Source organism: Myxine glutinosa, chromosome 2, assembly GCF_964187855.1.
Source record: "Myxine glutinosa chromosome 2, kmMyxGlut1.1, whole genome shotgun sequence".
NCBI lineage: Eukaryota > Metazoa > Chordata > Myxini > Myxiniformes > Myxinidae > Myxine > Myxine glutinosa.
Window position 1 is genome coordinate 76,983,710 of NC_136262.1, and position 23,090 is coordinate 77,006,799.

The 23,090-nt window shown below is 44.3% G+C and overlaps 1 long non-coding RNA gene across 8 annotated transcripts in view; it reads right to left on the reverse strand.

The window, feature by feature from the left end:
* LOC137422607 (uncharacterized) overlaps positions 1–23,090 on the reverse strand; it is a 180,731-nt gene that overhangs the window by 72,546 nt on the left and 85,095 nt on the right. For all 8 annotated transcript variants that reach the window (XR_010983537.2, XR_010983533.2, XR_010983535.2 and 5 more), the window contains one exon: positions 10,417–10,588. This is a non-coding gene — a long non-coding RNA (uncharacterized LOC137422607). The remainder of the gene's footprint in view (positions 1–10,416; positions 10,589–23,090) is intronic.

Genomic DNA, 23,090 nt, shown 5'->3' on the forward strand with positions numbered 1-23,090 from the left:
GAAAAATAACAGAGGCCATTACATACAGGGGATTAATTACCCATAATCCCTAACTAATTAACATAACCCCACCCCTCATGATGGGAACAAAGATACACTCTTCCACGACATACGGTCTGACTTATTTACATCAAGATGGCCACACGACATTCGTAGCACACTACCTATGCAATTCTACCTGGACTAAGGTAATCACTGCCTACCCCCTACAAACGTAACAATATATATATATATATGTGTGTGTGTGTGTGTGTGTGTGTGTGTGTGTGTGTGTGTGTGTGTGTGTGTGTGTGTGATATATATATATATATATATATATATATATATATATATATATATATATATAAGACCTCCCCAAGGGAGGCCCACCTGGGATAAAGCAAGAAAGTCGCTTTGTCAGCCCACCTGGGATAAAGTTGTGTAAAGGCACAGATCAGGGGATAGGTAAAAAATAAAGGTGTAAGAAGGAAAGGTCTGGCTGTGCAAGAAGAAGAATCAGTGTAAGAAGGTCTGGCCTGTACGGTTGGATGCAAGAAGGAAGCCATTACTCAAAAACGCCCACCTTGAGTCCCGTTTGAGGTATGCAAAAAACTACTCCGGAGATTCTGAAGTGATGTGGCAAAAAGATTTTGGTCTGACAAAACCGAGATGGAACTTTTTGTCCTAAATGCAAAACGTTATGTTTGGCACAAACCCAACACAGCACATCACCAAAAGACCACCATCCCTACTGTGAAGCTTGGTGGTGGCAACATCATGTTATGGGAAAGTTTCTCATCAGTAGGGACTGGGGCACTTGTCAGGATAGAAGGGAAAATGGATGGAGCCAAATACCGAAATAGCCTGGAGAAACACCTGCTGCCCTCTTCAAGAAATCTGAAATTGGGACGGAAGTTCACCTTTCAGCAAGACAATGACCCGAAGTACACAGACAAAGCTACACTGGAGCGGCTAAGGAACAATAACATAAATGTCCGTGAGTGGCCCAGTCAGAGCCCCGACCTAAATCCAATCGAAAATCTGTGGCATGACATGAAGATTGGTGTCCATCAACGCTCTCCATGCAACTTGACTGAGCTTAAACAGTTTTGTACAGAAGAATGGGCAAATATTGCCCAATCAAGGTGTGAAAAGTTGGTAGAGACCTATCCCAACACACTCACACCTGTAATTGTTATCAAAGGTGCTTCCAATCATCTTTGTTGGGAAATCAATATACATATGTGTGTATATATATATATGTGTGTATGTATGTATGTATGTATGTATGTATGTATGTATGTATGTATGTATGTATGTATATATATATATATATATATATTTATATATATATATATATATATATATATAAATATATATATATATACACATGTATATATCTGTAAACCGCCAAATTGCTCGCCCCAAGCCCTCTTCCTTCCACAGATCTCCCCATGTCGCTGCCCTCAAGCTTGCAGTGTTAAGTGTGGAAAAGTTCTGAGGAGATTACGGCTGGCTCAATAGTGCAGTGGGCTGTTGACGCGTAATCATTGGAGGTCCGTGGTTCGAGCCCCGTATCGCGTCAGAATTTTTTCACACTTAGCCCCTCGCAGAAATTTGATTCCAGTGTATAAAAAATATTATATATATACATATATATATATATATATATATAAATATATATTGCTACGAATTTGAGATTTGCACATATTGATCATTAAAGGCTAAAGGTTTGCCCCTCATAGTTAGTTCCACGAGCAACACGTAGGCCCACTTGTAGTATTAGTTATGTCATAGTATGTGTAAGCATAGGCCATTTTCCCCTATTAATATCTGCGTTGTGTAAAGACATGAGATTAGGTCCCGTTCATTTTGCGTCCACCCTCCAATTCCACCTCGATGGGCGGAATCCATCCCGCGCCCCATTTGGCTGCCCGCTCAGTTTGTTAAGCATTGGCTGTCCACTAGTCGAGTAACACGAGGTTGGCCTGAGAATGAGGAGCGCGGGGTCGGGGTGGGGGTGGCGTTGAGATCGGAGGTGTCAGAGGCGATGACGGTAAGAGCCACCAGCCAATCACGGCTCTAGCGGCATGGCGTGAGAGGGCGTGGTGAGGCGCTTCTGGTGAGTTTGAGCAGGTTGGCGGGGCGTGCCTATATAAGTCGCTGCACAAAGCCCTTGAACAGGACTTACGTGAAGGACTCGCAGAGAAGGACTTGTGGGCAGGAGGACTTACAAGCAGGACTTTGAAGGAGAAGGACTTGGGCGAATTTCGTGGCGATAGCGCTTTGAGGCTTTGAACTGTGACTCGCCATATCACGTACGCGCTAGAGGGGAAGAAGAAGCGGCGTTGGCGGTACGAGTACGCGGCCACAGCAAAACACGCCGGTGGCGAATAGCGAATATTCCAGCCACGCAAGTAAACGCGGCCATGGCCACCAGTGATAACCGCCAACCGCACCAGAGCCCACCCCCCCTACCGTTTGCCCCGTAATAACCCTGTGCATCCAAACGGCGCGCTACGAGCTCCTGCCTTCTCCTCTTACCATCTGCACGGGACGAGCCGGAGACCGGAGGGAGCTGCACGAGAGCCATCCCTGGACGCACAGACCATCATCCTGCAGCTGCAAGCCCCGTGTGAGTGTGTGTGTGTGAGACGGACCCGTTTGTCCTGGGTATTAAGTAAGACTGTATAAGGCTGCTCTGTGTCTCCTTTTTCTGGAATCATTGTGAATAGTGTAAATAAATCTTGTTCTTCCTCTTTCCAATTTGATCGCTTTTGTGATTTATCCATTGACTAAGCGTGGGATGAATAAGACCGCTGGAATCGGGTTCACCATCTAAACGGCACGGATCGCGTGTACGCACCGCTCGGCATCTCAACACACGTGGTTCGTGCGAGGCTTATTTCCTCGTTTCAGGGCAGCGCGAGTAATTAGGTAATAGCGAATTTTAGTCCTAATACCCTATTTCGTGCTGTCCAGAAGGGACGTCATAGGCCTCGGGTCGCGCCTGGTCAGTCAAAGACAAGGGGACTAATCCCCCCTTGGTAAGGGGAGAAGGCCGGCGACAGATCCGCAACAATATATATATATATATATATATATATATATATATATATATATATATATATATATATATATATATATATATATATATATATATATATATATATACATATATATATATATATATATACATATATATATATATATATACATATATATATATATATATATATATATATATATATATATATATATATATATATATATATATATATATATATATATATATACATATATATATATATATACATATATATATATATATATATATATATATATATATATATATATATATATATATATATAATACACTTATTATATATAATACATAACATATTATATATAATACATAATACATATTATTTATAATACATAACTTATATATATAATACATAACATATATATATATATATATATATATATATATATATATATACACACACTCATACGTACACACAAGTGTGGATACTTTGAGACCTGGAGTGGCTCCGTTGCACCTTCTGAAACCCAGTATGGATATAACAACCAACGACAAACTTACCACACACATACACACCTTGTGTGGCTTCATTTGTGGTCGACTGGGCTCAGGTCTCAATAGCCTGGACTCCCCAGGCTTGCCTCTTCACTTTTTTCCTTCTACCTCTCCCGATCATGTAGTTACCACCGCTCTAGTGCATCCACGGTGGTGACACACCCATGCTCTTACCATCCTTCACACTCACCAGCTGTCATGCCAACTCTGGATGTGGATTTCACTGCTGCACATACATTTTACAGTTGTATCCCTGAATTTAGTTGTCTCAAGATTACTGTTTACAGTGAGATACTTGAACCATATAATTGGCTAGATAATTATATCGGAGTTGATGCATGCATACAGGTGCCCTTTTAGCGACAACGTGCCTTCCCAGATATTCTGCCCCCCCCCCCCCCCCCCTCCACAGAAATCCTGAATCCGCCCCTAGGTGCTCCATAAAAGCATCATACAAGTACCTTACTATTCTTACAATCTCTAATCTCTATCGACACAGAATCCTCTGCATCAATCCATTCCTTTATGTCATCCCTTCCTCTTGCTGTAATAGTCTTTCCCCAGATTGCTACACCTCCTCCTATTTTCTCTTTCTTATCACACCGATACATCTTCTAGCTTCCTAACCCTGTCCTCCAATTTAACTTCCTCATTAAACCATGTCTAGTTTACTGCAACTATATCATACTCCACACTATCTACTTTCACTTCAACCTCTATCATGTTGTACTAAAATACCAAAATTATATGTATGTATGGGTGTACCTTGTATAATAGAAACGGCTCGGTCGATCTCCACCAATTTTGTCATATGTGCTGGGAGTACCTGTGAGCTGGACCAGGCCACAATTACAATTATCCCCTTACCTGCTGAGGATGGGGTGGAGGGGGAGGGGGAGGTGGTTGATCAACGCAAAAGGCAGAGTGATGTATGCAGATTAGTCCAGGTGACATTTGAAGCAAGAACGAATTAATAGTTTAATAGTTGGTCAAAACTTTTTAAAAGGTTTGGGTTGGGGGGTGCAGCAAGAATTTTTATAAGATGGGGGCTGCACATGGCATTGTGCAAGATGTTTCACCGACACCTTAATCCTAATTTGCTCCCAGAGGGAGCTGATATTTACTAGTAATTTAAACTCTCAGAGTTGGTATAGAATATTTTAATCCTCTTCCTTCCTGTAATTACTTTTCCTCCCTGCTCTTAGCAATCCTGTTATCAGTTGCAGTTCTTCCCTTTATAGCCTCACTGCCCTCCATCGACGCTCTATTTAACCTCTCCATCCCCTTATACTTTTTTATAATCGAGCTAATAACAGGAAAAGAAAGATGTGCAAGCTTTCACTGTTGCTCGTGCTCAGCACTTGATTTCACTTGAATTCTTTTTTGCCACGTCAACCAACTCCATTTGTCCGCACCAAATTGAAGGTGTGGACAATTGAGATACACAGGGAGAGTGGGCTGAGTATATCAGTCCAGCTTATTGTAAAACACGAATCGGTATTTATCCATCTCTCACCATCTCTTATCTTCCCCCATCCAAAACCTTGATCCTTTCTACCCCCATTAATTCACCCCATATCCACTTTTTTGAAATACCAACTTCTTTCCTGGAAGTCCTAGCAGTGTCCATGTGTTTTATACTTCTCCCACCCCCCCCCCCCCCTTTCCCACGCCTTCTCCCCCCAAGCCCTCTCCCTCCCACAGATCTCCCGATGTCCCTGCTCTCAAATGTTGTGTTTGTGCTTCCCCTTCTCTCCCCATATTGTCGACCACTCCCCTTATTATATGTTTTATGTGTGGGTTTTTTTTTTTTTTTTGTGATTAGCTCTTACACGAGTCTCGATCTTGTATACAAAAAAAAAATACTCTGCCTGGAGATGCCCAAGACTTCTGTAACCAAGGGAAGCTTTGCTGTTCTTAGAAGCAGCTTTCATCAAATAAATGCTCGTTTTCCTTTGGGATGTCGAGCACATCATCGTTATGATAGACTCACCATGCTGGACCATGGGTAAATGGATAAAGGGAACAGTAGGTTATTCCTTCGTTTCTGAAACAATAAACCTGCAGATGTAATTCAAAGTAACAACAGCAATCATAATCATAATGGAATGTGGCCTTCACGCGCACTGGGCCACTGCCAAAGCCTGATGGGTTTGTGCAGTACTTATTATAATCAGCACATTGAATCCCGGGATTACACACTGTGCTTGTTAGGCCTCAAGCTGTAAGTGAGAAAAAATGGTGTTTGTGTAATTGTAACTATTTTACAGAACTCCATATCCATGAAGCCAACTTTTAGAAGATATTAATGGAACAATTTTTTCAGCTTGTTGTTGTATGTACCACATGGTAAGAACAAAAATGACCACACTGCGGTCACAACCTGCGACACAAAATACATATTTTTTGCATCCTCTGTTATCTAAATTCCCTCATCCTTGCTGTTGAGGGTATTATCCAATTCATCTCCGAGGGTCTTCACGGTTTGGTTCAATATCATTACGAGTCCGACGTACAGCTGGGTCTGGTTTCAGGCGACTAGTGCACCCACTCCGAACATGAGTGGCAGCAAGGGTTATGTTATTATCCTCTCTGGGGTATATAAATTACAGTAGATATAGACTCCCGCCTCAAGGACATCAGGCTGTATTCAGTTACCAGATTTCTTATGGAGAGTTCGCCAAATTGCTTAAGCATTCAAGCAAGCACTCCATTCAGATACAGAAGGGAACTCTAACGATGGAAAACTGGAAATTTGGAAGGAGGGATTGTGGTGGGTTTGGGGCAGGGTTAACAAGGGTAGAAAAAAACATGGTCTTGGATTGGAGACGATCTGAGATTGTGGAGAACAGCTGTCTTGAAGACCTGGAGGGAAGAATGAGATCGAAGAGGATGTGGAAGTTGGTTCCACAGGCAGGGAAAAAAAGAGAGAATGAGTGGAGGTAAGCAGTGATTCTGGATTTAGATAGTTTCACCAGAAGGGAGTTGATGGTGGACCACGTGTGCCCTGCAGAAACCTAGGTGGGACAACATTTAGAAAGATCAGAGGGTGCAAGACAAGAAAGCAGGTGGGAGAAGACAGGATGACCACCAACCTGCCTGTGATGGAGAAGTGATAGTCCCAGAGACTCAGCTTCATCGCCGGAGATTCCAACAATCTTAGAGGTCTTGGTTTCCATGGTGTCAAGGTGAGCAAGATGTGAGGCAGGGGAGCCAGCCCAGTGGGGAGAGCAGAAGCCTTCTAAATGGATAAAAGTTCAGTTGTACAAAGAAAGTACGTTGTATTTGTATGATAAAGGATGCCCAGATGGTGGCTGGCTTTGGAAGCCAAATTTGAAATGTGATTTACCCAAGGAAGATCATGGCTGATAGCGAGACCCAGGAGTTTGAATGACTGCACTTTATCAAGAGGATTGTTAAGAAAGTAAATATGAGGGTTTTCCAGATGGTTCTTTTGGAGAGATATAGTGAGTGTGAGATTTGTCAGGATTAAAAGACATATTCCAAGTGTTTGACCAGCTTGTGATTTTCTTTTCAAGGACTGTAGAGAGGCAATAGGCTAATGCTTGTCTGTCTGAATGATGAGGGATGTCACGGCAGAGGGTCGAGTCATCAGCAAATAGATGGAGGATTTTCCAGAGAGTCAGAGAGATCATTGATGAAGATCAGGAATAGGACTGGGCTCAGAATACTGTATTGGGGCACTCTAACCTCAACAGGGAAAGGAGTTTTTTCTTGTATACACAGTCAAGGCTCGTGGAAATGCTAGAACACAGAACGGATCATGACATAACATAACAAAACGAACAGCAACATGATGGTAGAAACGGCAACAGCAGTGCGGAGGGAGAAAATAGGTCGAAACGGACAAACAGATACCAGGTAACGATGATGGGTGGGTGAGATCGCCAGTGCTGGACAAAATGGATACAGAAGCAAAATTTGGGGAAGGGTGAGGGAAGGTTTAAAGGGTGTAGAAAAGATTATGGTTTTGGATGGGGGATGATTTGCGATGGTGTTGAACAGCTGTTTTGAAGAACTGAAGGTAAGAATGATATTGAAGAGAGTCTGGAAGTTGTTTCCACATGCAGGAAATAGAGAAACAAATGAGTGGAGGTGAGCAGTGGTTCTGAATTCAGGTAGCTTTCCTTGGAGAGGGTTGCTGCTGGACCACGTGCATCCTGCAGATACATGGGAGAGGGTGTGGGGGGAGGGGGAGAGGGAGAGAGTGCAGTGTCAGAGTTGAGGGTCAAAATAAGCTACTCCACCTTATCACTTGCAAAAGACATAGAGACCAGGAGCAGTTGGACATGACTGGGAATGGTGGGTACAGAGAGAGAGAGAGGGATTCGGGGATGCAATATCTCGAAGCAAACACTGAATTTAGACGTTTGGCCTTCTCACAAGTGGAGTCGACTGTGGTGCCATTTGAAAAGAAGGAATGGGTGGAAGGGGAGCACACACCAAAGATAGACTTGACAAAGCACCACCAGGTTTTAGATGAGGGAGATATATTTGAAAGTTCATTCATTAGGTTGAACAGATGTTGTTTTCTAGCTCTTGTGGGAGTGGATACACACATGTTGCGGACTTTTTGGAAAGCACTGAGATTGCCTTTGTTAGATTCGCCTTCCAGGAAGAGAAGGCAAGTTGTTTCAGAGCAACTGCCTCATCATAGGATTCAGTGTACCATGAGCGGGAAGAAGGGTAGGATAAAAATTCCTTTCTTTCTTAGGTAGTAAATAATTTCCTATTTCTTAGGTAGAGGATAATTTCTTAGGTAGTAGGTTGTAGACAGCAACAGCTCAGGGTAGTACTACCGTTCAGACTTAGGAGCATTAAAGTGGTGCCTGGAACCATCTTACACTCTCCGTGTCAAGATTGCTTGTCTTACTTTCTGTCTCACTCAAACTACAGCTACCGGCCCAGCTTCAATCACTCTTTCTTGCAAACAAACATCATACACTTTTCCTACTCATTTTCACTCCTCACCTTTACATTCTCTTTCTTTTCCTCAAAAACTCTTTGACTATTCTCTCTTTCTTCACTTTTCTATCAATGCAGCTCTTTTATTTAAGGCCTGGCCTTGATGAGGACTATTTCCTTTGTGACTGGAGCCTTCAACATTAAAAAAAAATTGAAGTTGAAATGGGTAGAATTTGTGCATGAGAGAGTGAGCAAGTTCCTGTGGAAGAATTCCCAGGCTGAGTTATCATCAGGGGAAGTAGATATGGGAGACCATCATGAAGTGAGATGGCTTCTTGCAGTCCCTGCTAATCTGCTCGAGTGAAATACCAGACTTGATGGCGTTGAGGCAGTTCTCTGAGAATAGCCAGAGAAATGTTGACTTTCAAAATCATACGATCAGATGAATCAATTGGAGCGGAGGAAGAGTAGGGGGCATTTGTTGAAAAGTTAGTCATCACCAGGTCCACAAAGGAGGATTTGCCATTGGGAGAAATCCGGGTCGGAAAGTTTACAGATCGAGTCAGAACCATGGAGCCACAGAAGTGCTTTCCTGAAGTGCCATATGGATGGTGAGAGAGGTACCAACACCCAGCCAAAGTTGCATCGTGACAATTATTGAAATTGTCACATATGAAGAAGAGTGAGTTGGGATGATTGGTTAATACTTAAACCTTAACACCTCATGTTAGCTATTTGTGCCTGTTGTTTGTGTAATTTATAACGTTCTTAAAAACAGTAAGTTCCCTGTTTGCAATGACTGAAAAGTTTGTTTGACTGGCAGACAGGTAGAGTTATCTCACTCCTCTCTGTGCAATGGTCACATGGTTTTTCACAGGTTCATATAAACGCAACTTGTACAATGGTGTTTCTGCCATATAAAGGCTTCCTCAGCAAGAAAATCTCTTTTCCCAATATATATTTTGTAAAGAAAACACCCTGACTTAATGCCAAGGACACCAGGAATTCAAGCGTGGGGACAAAGGCATAATAATACAATTAATTGATTGAACAAATGATCTCTTAAAATAATCTTAACTCAACATTAAACCACAAAACCAAACCAGATCCACCATCGTCAGGAATTTCAAAACAGCCACTAGTTTATGACGATATTATATATCAAGACATCTTAATAGACATTAGAACCAAAAAAAATTTAAAATCCCCTGAATAAAATTTAAATCTCGGACAATAACAAAAGAGCATTCCCAGAAAACATTCTGTGGAGTAATTGAAATGTGTGCATTGGGACCAAGAAGAACAGTAGCGGTACAAATTTCTACGTTTTCCACTACAGTCCTAATAATGTCCTCTCAAAGGAATGTCACGCCACCTGTACTTTGCTCGGGCCTTCCAAGCTTATTGAAATTCCAGGCCTATTGCAGAGTCTCCTGAAAATCTGTAAATTATTAAGTTTTGTATTCCCACGCATGTAATATGAAGGAATGCTCAGGAAAGCTTTTTGCACGATATATGTGTTGCTGTTACTGGGTTTTCCAGAAGGCATGCAGCCTTCTTCGTTTCATCACCCCTATGCCATCAAGAAACATGGTTTCTACACTAACACATCTCATGCATTACATACACTTTGTTCGTATAAGTCTTGCATGAAAAGGCCTCACTGAGACCAAAACTTTATCCAGGAGATTTTTATGAGGCTTATCTTTAATGCATTTGCTGAAAGCAGTTTCATATTCTTTGCAATAAATCACAGGCCTTGCTGAAGGTGAGCATCGCAAAGTTGGTCTACGGAAAAGAGAAGGCTTTGTGAGACTATTTTTTTTAAAGATGGATTAAAGGAATTATAAGGTTTTATTTTAGGTGCATTTATACGAGAGGAGAGTGGAAAAAAAAGAGTTGTAACTTACCGTCACAGTGATGGTGCAACGTTGATTGATGGTGTCGATGCTCTCAGAACAAACGGGGTTAAAGTCGGTGAGACCACACAAGGGTCCTGCGCAACATTTCGGGTTCGACGGACTCGCGTGTAGACGTCCAGACAGTGTTTTCCACACTATGTGTTTCCACACAAGAGGTGAACTGAAAAGGAAACAGGTTGTTGTCAACACAGTCTGGCCGAAAATGATCGAAACACTAAAAACATTCAGAAAAATAAAAATAGAAACCAAAAAGTAATCCTTCTACATTAGACAGGAAATAAAGCAGATTAAATATGTGCAAAATGTATATTTCAATGGTTTTGGCAGGAGAAAATGCATCTTTAAAAATGATGTAAGCTGCTCTGTAAATATTTTAAAACTGATTGGTTGTCAGAGGATATTTGTAGACATAAACAAGATTAAGTATAGAGATAAATCCAAGCAATATTTGTCTCGCAAAGGAAATATGAAGAAGAAAGGTGGATTTAAAATGATTTGTTTCTCGTAAAGACTCAAAGCAATTTTTTTTTTTAATAAGGACGATCATATCATATTATCCTTGTAATTTTTTTTTCCAAGGGTAGTCCAAGGTTAATGTGGACTTCCATTCGGGGGAGTGTTTCTGAAACTTCATCTATTTCTCAAAACCATCCCACCGTTACACGCGTCTGACAGGATGGCGCAGCATTTAACTTTGAGCTGTCGAGACTGGGTTCAATATTCTCAGTCTGGCTATAAACTGTAAGATTGGTGCCTCACAGGCAAGACATTGATTCATAAAAAGTGTGCCATCCCTTCGATGGGCGTTAAGCTGGATGTCCCATCTGCTAGCATTGGTTGGTATACATAAATGATCCAACTAAATCTTTTGCGAAGAGAATACGAGTTATCACCGACACCCTGGTCAAATTCCTGCCACCTTTAATCGAATGTCAGGCCTGGCCAGCCGGTTCGTGAAAGGCCTGGGCCAAACATCTTCCTTAGCTGACCTCACAAGAAGGTGGGAATAATTGTGACCTTCAAAAAAAGTATAATAATCATACCAATCCTGCTAAACCTGCTAAATGGGAATCCCCTGCTAAACGTACAAACTTTTCCGGCAATGCAGTAACTCCTTGATGCCAACTACATATAAATAATTGGGAAGCATAAGCAGAGATTTCAGGAGGACACGTACTCTGCTTAGTCAACTTCACAATTTGTAATCTTAATGCCACCCAAATGTTTATTCAAGTATGGGCTTTAGAGGCGATGATTCAGAACTTTCAATAGATTTCCACGAGCGTTATAGTTGTTGCATTTGCCATTCCCGAGCAAGCAATAGTGTGCAATAAAGTCAGGCCTGAGACAGCATACCCAGCCATCGTCTGTGTAATCCTCGTCTCAGTCCACGGTGTAACAAGTTGCTGTGGTTGAGCGAGTTGATAGTTTTCCTCCCACGTTCAAGAAATTCTGCTAGAATTGAACCAGTAATTCACCCAAAACACTATTGCTATAAGCTTTTCAGCAAATGGCTGCACAAGTTGCATTTTTTGATGGTGGAGACTAACAATATCTCCCCTATGACCATCCGGGGTCACTTTGACTCTGGTGTGAATTGATGGACCCAGGTCTCCTTAAGTATAATAATCTTTTTCGAGAAATCACCTGCTCCCTCTTTCAGCGTTCGGTCGTTGTGTCGCTATGGCCAATTTTGGCCATACAAGTGGCTTTTTGATAAAGTACGAGGTCCTCTGTTCCCAACATAACACTAACCTTATTGAATTTGAAGTGAAAATGAATGATTTTCCACACTCTCGATAATGACATCCAATTCTTCTGCAATTTCAAGTGCAGTAATCCCTCGGTTCTCTAAAATTAGCTGTTGAGCAGATTTAATAGTTGAACGTATGCTTGAGTGCCAGCAGTCATTGGCATGAATGAACGCTCAAGATTGCTCAACCATCAATGCCATTTCCGAACTGATTGAACCATTGAAACACAACTACGTGAAAGATGTTGATCATCAAATTATGTATACACTCTCAGAGAGTCTCCTTGGAATTTCAGCTCATTTGACGTTCTTCTTCACAAGGAACTTCACGATGAACCCACAACGCGCATGCTATATTAGCCGCCATTTTATTTTGCACAATGCTTCAACCAGCATGACATCACTTCCTGTATAGCTTTCTGGCGGTAAGCAATATAATTGTACAAAATATCAGCATTGAACTTTTATTTCTACACGTTCTGCAAGGAAAAAAAAAACTTTGTAGTGCTTTCTGACATTCTTGATGCTTCCCTTGAACGAATTTCTTCATTCAAGTATAAATAATTTGTGTATTTCACTTATGGCCAAAAATTTCAAATAAAAACTGCTGCAATGGGGGGAAATAAATTACATTGACACTATTACTGTACCGGTATTGTCGTTGAATGTTCTTTCTTTATTTACACACTAGACTTGGTAGAGTGCACTCCGAGTCCGGGAGGTCAGCAGTTCAAATCCCAACCCAGGCATACCGAAGACTTTAAAAATGGTACGTAATGCTTCCTTGCTTGAAGTTCAGCATTAAAAAGGATAAGAGCATGGACAATCCCCGTTGGCTGGCATCCTTGGGGAGGAGAAAATTCCTCCGAAGGAAATGCCCCCATGAGTGCACTGGTACCCAGAGTGCCCGAGAGGTGATGGCACTCCCCCCAAGTTCAGTGGCCATGCTTGTCTCGCCTAAAATTCCCGTGTTGAGTCTCTTATATCATCAGTATGTCCATAAGTGTGAGATGTGGTTATGACAGCTGCACTACTCCTCTGTAGATCTATAAAAAGTGGTACTTCTCTTAAGTACAGCACCATAATCAACCCCAATTTTTCAATCGAAGTCATTTAAGAGATTACAACTCCGACAACCCACACAGGTAAGTGATGGCAAGGCTCTAGACCCTTATAATATCCCCACGCTTTCGAGAAAAAATGGAGGGATATTGTAATTGGCTCCGTCTGTCTGTCTGTCACGCTATCTTCTCCAAAACGGTTGGGCAGAAATTCTCCAAACTTGGTAGTTATGATCACCACATAGGAGGAAGGTGCGAGAGCAGTATCATTTTAGCTCCGCCCCCTGGGGTGGGGTCAAAAGGTCAAATACCCAAAAATGCAATTACGGGCACATTTTTAAATGAAAATGTGTATATGCAATTAGCATGGGGAATGCATGAAATAGATAACGATTTTTGGGATTTCACAAATTTATGCAACAGGGTGTGGGGAATTCGGATCACAGGGATCAAAACGGGAAAAATATATTAAACCCAAATACGATATTGCATCATTCCTGGTTTCAAATTTGCAATTATGCTCATGCAACCGTATTATTTAGGCTCTAAGTACTCTTGCGTAAATTCATTGCAACCGCCTTACTTTCTGTACCTTCGTTTGATTCCTCCAGTGCACCCTTCTTCACAAGAAATTACCCATGATTGGAAATAATGCATAAGGGAAGTTTAAACACAGGATGTCATTTGACCCATTGTACCTACACTTTTTCCACAACACATCAACACAATCTAGCAATTTGCATATCCACTCCATACGAACCACGTTCTTACCATCGTTTTAGTGAAACTTAACATGAACATCCTTTATCCTTCTTTTTTTTGTACACACAGTCAATGCTCGTGAAAGAAATAGAACACAGAATGGATCATGGAGCAGCATCGCAAAAGTAGCAGCTGGAGGAGAAGGGGGGAATTCCAACAGTAGGGCGGAGAGGGGAAATAGACGGAGACGGACAAATAAGGGATTTAGGTAACGATGAGGGATAGGGGAGAACACAAGGGGTAGATAAGATGGATGCAGAAGCGAATTCTGGTCAGGTTTTACTCCGGAGAGAGAAAGCTACCAAATTAGATGTCTTGCTGTCCATCCGCCTACAGCACTCAATGGTCTTCCACGGTGGTCTCCCATCAAAGTACCAAACACACACACAACAGGCATTTTAAGGCCATTTTTCCTGCCAGAGCAGGGGTTAGCCCTCCCATCAAAGTACGAACTCGGTTAAACTCTACTTATCATTAAAGATTTCGCTAGATCATGCATACCAATAAGTCGTGGGCTACTAGATCAGCTCATCATCGCCAGATCCGATAATAATATGGATATATAATATGCAGTGTGGGACAGACAGCTTGATTACATACAAGGGCCTAATGGAAGGAAATCTCATTTCCTTTCACAAAGCCCGAAACAAGTGTGTGTCCACCCTCAGGAGAGCCAGGAAACAATATCTCTCCGTTCTCAAGACTGAACTCTCTTATCTGTCTCCCTCTTCCAAATCCTGGTATCATCTGGTCAAATCTGTTTCTGGTGTTTGTTCCTCCTCCATCCCCTCCCTCACCTCAAACGGCTACATGGCTGACTCCGTACATGAAAAAGCTGAATGCCTCAACTCTGTGTTTGCCTCTAAATCTTGTGTCCCAAACCCATCCCTCTCTGTACCCACCGTACCCAGTCGTACCCAGCTGCTCCTGAACTCTGTGTCCTTTCCTCCTGACAAGGTGGAAAAGTTTCTGTCAACCCTCGACTCTGATTCTGCAACTGGACCTGACGGCATCAGCCCACGGGTCCTAAAATCCTGTTCTTCCGCTCTTTCACTCCCTCTCTCTGTTCTCTTCACCCTCTCTTTTGCTCAAGGTCATCTGCCATCTGCTTGGAAATCAGCCAACATCACCGCTTTGCACAAAAAAGGTGCAAAAACAGATCCTAGCAACTACAGACCAATCAGCCTTCTCCCAATTATCAGCAAAGTCATGGAATCCATCATTGCTTCAGATATGAAATCTTTCCTCTTCTCCAATGGCTTGATCTCTGATCATCAATTTGGTTTCAGACCTGGTCACTCTACTCTGGACATGCTGCTTCTGCTTTCTCAACAATGGATGGAGGTCCTCATTGCCAAACAGGAAATTAGAGCTGTCTCCCCTGACATAACACATGCCTTCGATATGGTCTGGCACCCCGCTCTGCTCACCAAACGCTCCTCCTTTGGTATCTGTACAACCACACGTTGACTCGCTTCCGTTTCCGGTCTTGCTGGCGAGGGTTCGTTTTTTCGCAGCTCCACACGCTCTCCATCGAAATCGAAGTTAAGTAATTGTTCCCATTTTGTATTTTCGTTAAAACTGTATTTATTTTATGGTGTATGTACGTATATTGTCCCGACAAAGATTTTCGGTGCAAATCTTTCATACCTGTATTGAAAATCGTGTTAATTCGTGTCGTCTTGAGGCCTTGTACAGTGTACACTGTACAACCTTGAGGCTTTGTTTTTCTCTCAGCGCCTGTCGTTTGTGATCCAATAACTTTCGTTCTCTGTTTTCCCAGTCTTTCCACCCCAAAGCCTACTTCCTTATGTAAATCTCAACTCAAAAAAACAAAAACAAAAGACATTACCTTCTCTGTGCTCATTCGTTTATTCATTCTTATTCGTTCGTTCGTTCTTCGACCACGTGTTTCTCCCCCATTTCCCCAGATAGATTGTCAAATTTCAACTCGTTATTTTATCGTCCATGTGATATTGTTTGATTATAGTTAGTTTTGGTTTGAATTTCCTGTAACTCGTAATTAATTAATTGTGTTCTGCTCCTCGTGTGTGGCCTTGTAGTTGTACCCCAGTCGGTGTTTTGTTAACTTAAGCGTGTTTTGCTTGGCTCTTGGTTTTTTCCCTTCTACCCCGAACATAATACTCTGTCTAACATTCTAAATCCCCACCCCCCCACCCCCCCAAAAAAACAAAAACATTTATTTTATTTTCTCCACGTGTACTGTTGTCTCATCCTGTATTTTCTGTCCAGGTGTGCTGTTCGCCCCGCCCCCATTATCTCCTTGCCATCCACCGTTTGCCCTGTTCACGCGACTCGTGGTGGTCCCTCTCGGCTCTCCCCCCGTTGGTATTTTTGTGCATATAAAATTGTTCACGTTTCTGTTTAAATATTATTTAAATATGTTTAACCTTTCCCCTTCTGTGTTTTATTCAGTGGTATATTACAACACGCTGTTTTTCTTCCTATTTAAAAGGCTTTTCTCAATTTCCTCTCCAACTCATTCCACTTCAAAAAAATGAAATTCAATATCTTATACGTCTCCCTCACTACATGGTCTAAATTCACATTCATTCCATCCCTCCTCCATCGTTCTGAATCGGATTGCTAACCTGAAAATCACAACAAACCCAATTTGTTATCAATGTTCGTCTTTCATTAATCATCCACTTTCTAAACTCCCCTCTTGCCCCTCCCATCCAAATCCCCCCCCCCTTGCACCTACACTCCTAAACTCCCCCCTTGCCCCTCCACTCTTAAACTCCCCCCTTGCCCCTCCACTCCTGAACTCCCCCCTTGCCCTTCCCCTCCTAAACTCCCCCCTTGCCCCTCCCCTCCTAATCCCCCCCCTTGCCCCTCCACTCCTGATCTCCCCCCTTGCCCTTCCCCTCCTAAACTCCACCCTTGCCCCTCCCCTCCAAACCCCCCCCTTGCCCCTACACTCCTAAACTCCCCCCTTGCCCCTCCACTTCTAAACTTCCCCCTTGCCCCTTCCCTCCAAAACTCCCCCCTTGCCCCTCCCCTCCTAAACTCCCCCCTCACTCCTCCCCTTCAAAACTCCCCCCCAATCCCTCCCATTCAATTCTCCCCCCATACCATTCCTCTCCAATTCTCCCTCCTCCCCCCTCCTCCTCCAAGCTGCCTCCTCCCCACTTCATCTCCCTTCTATCTCATACCTCCACCCCCCCCAAACCTTCTACTTTCCTCTGCCCCCCCTCAAACAACCCCTCACTGTGCCTCATCCCTTCACCATCAAACCTTTCATCCTCCTCATCCTTCCCTTTCTTGGAACTCTTCTGCAACATCTGACACACTATCAACTGCTCTCCCTACCTCCCCCTCTCATCCTTCATCTTACCCTACTCCTCCCCTCCCCTGTCCTGTACCTGATGCTCCCCCTCTCTCTTCATTAACGGTATGGACCTCAAACATCCGGGGCCTTTGCTCAAACCTGACTGATCTCTCCATACAGGTTGCTTCTGACAATCCAGACTTGATCTGCTTAAAAGAGACTTTCCTCCTTCAAGATGTCTCTGATTCCTTAATATCTCTTCCTGGTTACTCCCTCCTCCGGTATGATAGACCTGAGCCTCGGCCTGGTGGTGGGGTGGCTATCTTTGTCAAAACCTCTCTTCCTCACTCTCCTTGCACTGCCCTCTTTCCTCCTCACCTGCAGGAGTACCTCTGGTTACGGCTTCCTCTCCGCTCCCACCTTTTGTTCATATGTGTTCTGTACCGTCCCCCAAACAGTGATGACTCCATCTACATTTCACTGTCTGACAACATGGACCAACTTCTATCCACTCATCCCAACTCTCTCTTCCTCATATGTGGTGATTTCAACTGTCATCATGCCACCTGGTTGGGTGTCGGTTCCTCTCTCACCAGTCATGGCACCTCAGCAAAGGACTTCTGTGACTCACTGGGATTGACACAATCTGTCAATTTCCCGACCCGGATCTCAGCCAATGGAGTATCTTCTCTTCTAGACTTGGTTATGACAAACTTCCCTGCTAATGTCTGCTGCTCTTCTTCTGCTCCAATCGGTTCTTCTGATCATGTGCTTGTCAAAGTGGACATCTCTCTGGCCATTCTCAGAGAGCCTCCTCAGCATCGACGAGTCTGGCATTTCACTCAGGCCGACTGGGACGGTCTTCAAGCAGCCATCAATCATCTGGATTGGTCTCCCATCTCCACTGCCTCTGACATCAATTCTTCCTGGGAATTCTTCCAAAGCAAACTGATCTCTCTCATGCACAGATTTATCCCATCTCGCCTTCAGTTGTCTTACCCTTCCTCCCGTCCATGGTACACTGAATCTTGTGGTGAGGCAGTTGCCCTGAAACAACTTGCCTTTGCCTCTTGGAAGGCTAATCCAACTGAAGGCAATCTCAGTTCCTTCCACCAAGCTCAGAACAAGTGTGTGTCTACCCTCAGGAGTGCCAGGAAGCACTATCTCTCCTCACTCAAGAATGAACTCTCAAACCTGTCTCCTTCCTCCAAATCCTGGTGGCGTCTGGTCAAATCCGTTTCTGGTGTTTGTTCCCCCTCCATCCCCTCCCTTACCTCAAATGGCCACACAGTTGACATCGCACGTGACAAAGCCGAATGCCTCAACTCTGTGTTCGCCTCAAAATCCTTAGTCCCAAACCCATCTCTCTCTGTTCCCACCTTTCCCAGTCGAACCCAACTGCTCCTGGACTCTGTGTCCTTCTCTCCTGACAAGGTGGAGGAGTTTTTGTCAAACCTCGACTCTGATTCTGCAACTGGACCAGACGGCATCAGCCCACGGGTCCTAAAATCCTGCTCTGCCGCTCTATCTCACCCTCTCTCTGTTCTTTTCACCCTATCTTTTGCTCAAGGTCATCTGCCAGCATCCTGGAAATCAGCTAACATTACCGCTTTACACAAAAAAGGTGCAAAAACAGATCCTTGCAACTACAGACCAATCAGCCTGCTCCAAATTATCAGCAAAGTCATGGAATCCATCATTGCTTCGGATATGAAATCTTTCCTCTTCTCCAATGGCTTGATCTCTGATCATCAATTTGGTTTCAGACCAGGTCACTCTACTCTGGACATGCTGCTTCTGCTGTCTCAAAAATGGATGGAGGTCCTCAATGCCAAACAGGAAATCAGAGCCGTCTCCCTTGACATATCACGGGCCTTTGATACGGTCTGGCACCCAGCTCTGCTCACCAAACTCTCCTCCTATGGTATCCATGGAAATCTCCATGCATGGCTTGCGGTCTTCCTCTCTGGTCGTAGTCAACGTGTGGCCCTGAATGGATTTCTCTCATCTCCCCTTCCTGTTCAGGCTGGAGTTCCCCAAGGAAGTGTGCTGGGCCCTGTGCTTTTTCTGGTCTTTATCAATGATCTCTCCGACTCTCTGGAAAATCCTCTCTATCTCTTTGCTGATGACTCCAATCTCTGCCGCTCCATTCCTCTTCCCTCAGATCGGCAGTCTGCAGCCTCCTCACTCTCTGAAGACCTGGACAAAATCACAGACTGGTCAAACAAGTGGAACATGTCTTTCAATCCTGACAAATCTCACTCTCTTACTATGTCTCTCCGAAAAGATCGACTGAACAACCCTCCCATTTACTTTCTCAACAATCCTCTCCAAGAAGTTCTGTCGCTCAAGCTTTTGGGTCTCACTATCTGGCATGATCTTTCTTGGGAAACCACATTTCCAAGCTGGCCTCCAAAGCCAGTCGCCGACTGGGCATCCTCCGTCGTGCGAAGTCCTTCGTCGGCACACCTGAGCTCCTCACCACATACAAGGCTTTCATCTGCAGCTCAATGGAATACTGTTCTCCCCTATGGGCTGGTGCTCCTGCATCACACCTGGCTCGGCTTCACGCTGTTGAATCCAAAGCTTTCAAAATCATTGGAATCTCCCGCGATGAAGCTATCTCTGAGGGCCTTTCACTCACTCACCGCAGGCAGGTAGGTGGTCTTTCTGTCTTCTACCGACTCCTCTCCGGCCTTGCTCCCCCAGCTCTCTCTGTGCTCTGTCCCCCAAATATTCCTACAGGTCGCACAAGATCTGCCAGCAACCCTCTGATGGTTAAACTGCCGAAATCTCGGCTCTCTGCTCACCTTCACTCTTTTCTCCCGCCTCTGGAACAAACTCCCACACTCCCTTCAATCCCTCTCCTCCCTCCAGGTCTTTAAAACAGCTGTTCACCACCATCTCTTATCTTCCCCCATCCAAAACCTTGATCTTTTCTACCCCCACTAATTCACCCCAGATCCACCTTGTTTGAAATTCCAACTTCTTTCCTGGAAATCCTGGCAGTGTCCATATGGTTATACCTCTCCCACCCCCCCCCCCCCCCTTCACATGCCTCCCCCCCAAAGCCCTCTCCCTCCCACAGATCTCTCGATGTCTCCATGTCTCCATGTCTCTCGGTCCCTGCTCTCAAATGTTGTGTTTGTGTCCTTCCCCCTCTCTCCCCATCTTGTCTACCGCTCCCGATGTTATTTGTTTTATGTGTCTGTTTGTCTTTCTGTGTGATTAATGTTCGCTCTTTCACGAGCCTCGATCTTGTATACAAAAAAAAAAAAAAAAAAAAGCCATGGAAATCTCCACGCATGGCTGGCAGACTTCCTCTCTAGTCGTCGTCAACGTGTGGCCCTGAATGGGTTTCTCTCATCTCCGCTTCCTGTTCAGGCTGGAGTTTCCCAAGGCAGTGTTCTGGGCCCTGTGCTTTTTCTGGTCTTTATCAATGATCTCTCCGACTCTCTGGAAAATCCTCTCTATCTCTTTGCTGATGACTCTACTCTCTGTCGCTCCATTCCTCATCCCTCAGATCGGCAGTCTGCAGCCTCCCACACTCTGCAGACCTGGACAAAATCACAGACTGGGCAAACAAGTGGAACATGTCTTTCAATCCTGACAAATCTCACACTCTTACGATGTCTTTTTTTTTTTTTTTTTTTTTTTTGTATACTGAATCGAGGCTCGTGAAAGAGCTAACATTTACTTCACAAACAAATCAACCAGACAAACAAAATACCCAAAAAGAGGGAGCGGAAGACAAGATGGGGAGAGAAGGCGAAGCACACAAACACAACATCTGAGAGCAGGGAGATGTGTGGAAGGGAGAGGGCCCGGGGGGAGGAGGCATGGGAAGGGGGGGTGGGGGGGAGGGAGAAGTATAAAACACAAGGACACCAAGGACTTCCTGGACAGAAGTTGGTATTTCAAAAAAGTGGAATTGGGGTGAAATTAGCGGGGGTAGAAAAGATCAAGGTTTTGGATGGGGGAAGATAAGAGATGGTGGTGAACAGTTGTTTTAAAGACTTGGAGGGTGGAGTGGGATTGAAGAGAGTGAGGGAGTTTGTTCCAGAGGCGGGAGAAAAGAGGAATGAAGGAGTGAAGGTGAGCAGAGAGTCTTGATTTTGGCAGTTTAACCATAAGAGGGTTGCAGGCAGATCTTGTGCGACCTGTAGGAATATTTGCGGGACAGAGCCCAGAGAGAGCTGGGGGGGCAAGGCCAGAGAGGAGTCGGTAGAAGACGGAAAGACCACCAACCTGCCTGCGGTGAGTGAGTGAGTGAGAGGCCCTTGGAGTTAGCTTCATCGCGGGAGATTCCAATGATTCTGAATGCTTTGGTTTCAACAGCGTGAAGGCGAGCTAGGTGTGAGGCAGGAGCACCAGCCCAGAGGGGAGAGCAGTATTCCATTGAGCTGCGGATGAAAGCCTTGTATGTGGTGAGGAGCTCAGGTGTGCCAAGGAAGGACTTCGCACGACGGAGGATGCCCAGTCGGCGACTGGCTTTGGAGGCCAGATTTGAAATGTGGTTTTCCCAGGAAAGATCATGGCAGATAGTGAGACCCAAAAGCTTGAGTGACAGAACTTCTTGGAGAGGATTATTCAGAAAGTGGATGGGAGGGTTGTCCAGTCGGTCTTTTCGGAGAGACATCGTAAGAGTGTGAGATTTGTCAGGATTGAAAGACATGTTCCACTTGTTTGCCCAGTCTGTGATTTTGTCAAGGTCTGCAGAGAGTGAGGAGGCTGCAGACTGCCGATCTGAGGGATGAAGAATGGAGCGACAGAGAGTAGAGTCGTCAGCAAAGAGATAGAGAGGATTTTCAAGAGAGTCAGAGAGATCATTGATGAAGACCAGAAAAAGCACAGGGCCCAGAACACTGCCTTGGGGAACTCCAGCCTGAACAGGAAGAGGAGATGAGAGAAACCCATTCAGGGCCACACATTGACTACGACTATAGAGGAAGTCCGCCAGCCATGCGTGCAGATTTCCATGGATACCAAAAGAGGAGAGTTTGGTGAGCAGAGCGGGATGCCAGACCGTATCGAAGGCACGTGATATGTCAAGGGAGACTGCTCTAATTTCCTGTTTGGCATTGAGGACCTCCATCCATTGTTGAGAAAGCAGAAGCAGCATGTCCAGAGTGGTGTGTCCAGGTCTGAAACCAAATTGATGATCAGAGATCAAGCCATTGGAGAAGAGGAAAGATTTCATATCTGAAGCAATAATGGATTCCATGACTTTGCTGATAATTGGGAGAAGGCTGATTGGTCTGTAGTTGCTGGGATCTGTTTTTGCACCTTTTTTGTGCAAAGCGGTGATGTTGGCAGATTTCCAAGCAGATGGAAGATGACCTTGAGCAAAAGAGAGGGTGAAGAGAACAGAGAGAGGGAGTGAAAGAGTGGAAGAACATGATTTTAGGACCCGTGGGCTGATGCCGTCAGGTCCAGTTGCAGAATCAGAGTCGAGGGTTGACAGAAACTTTTCCACCTTGTCAGGAGGAAAGGACACAGAGTCCAGGAGCAGCTGGGTACGACTGGGTACAGTGGGTAAAGGGAGGGATGGGTTTGGGACACAAGATTTAGAGGCAAACACAGAGTTGAGACATTCAGCTTTTTCACGTGCGGAGTCAGCCGTGTGGCCATTTGAGGTGATGGAGGGGAAACAAACACCAGAAACAGATTTGACCAGTCGCCACTAGGATTTGGAAGAGGGAGACAGATAAGAGAGTTCGGTCCTGAGAACGGAGAGATATTGTTTCCTGGCTCTCCTGAGGGTGGACACACACTTGTTTCGGGCTTTGTGAAA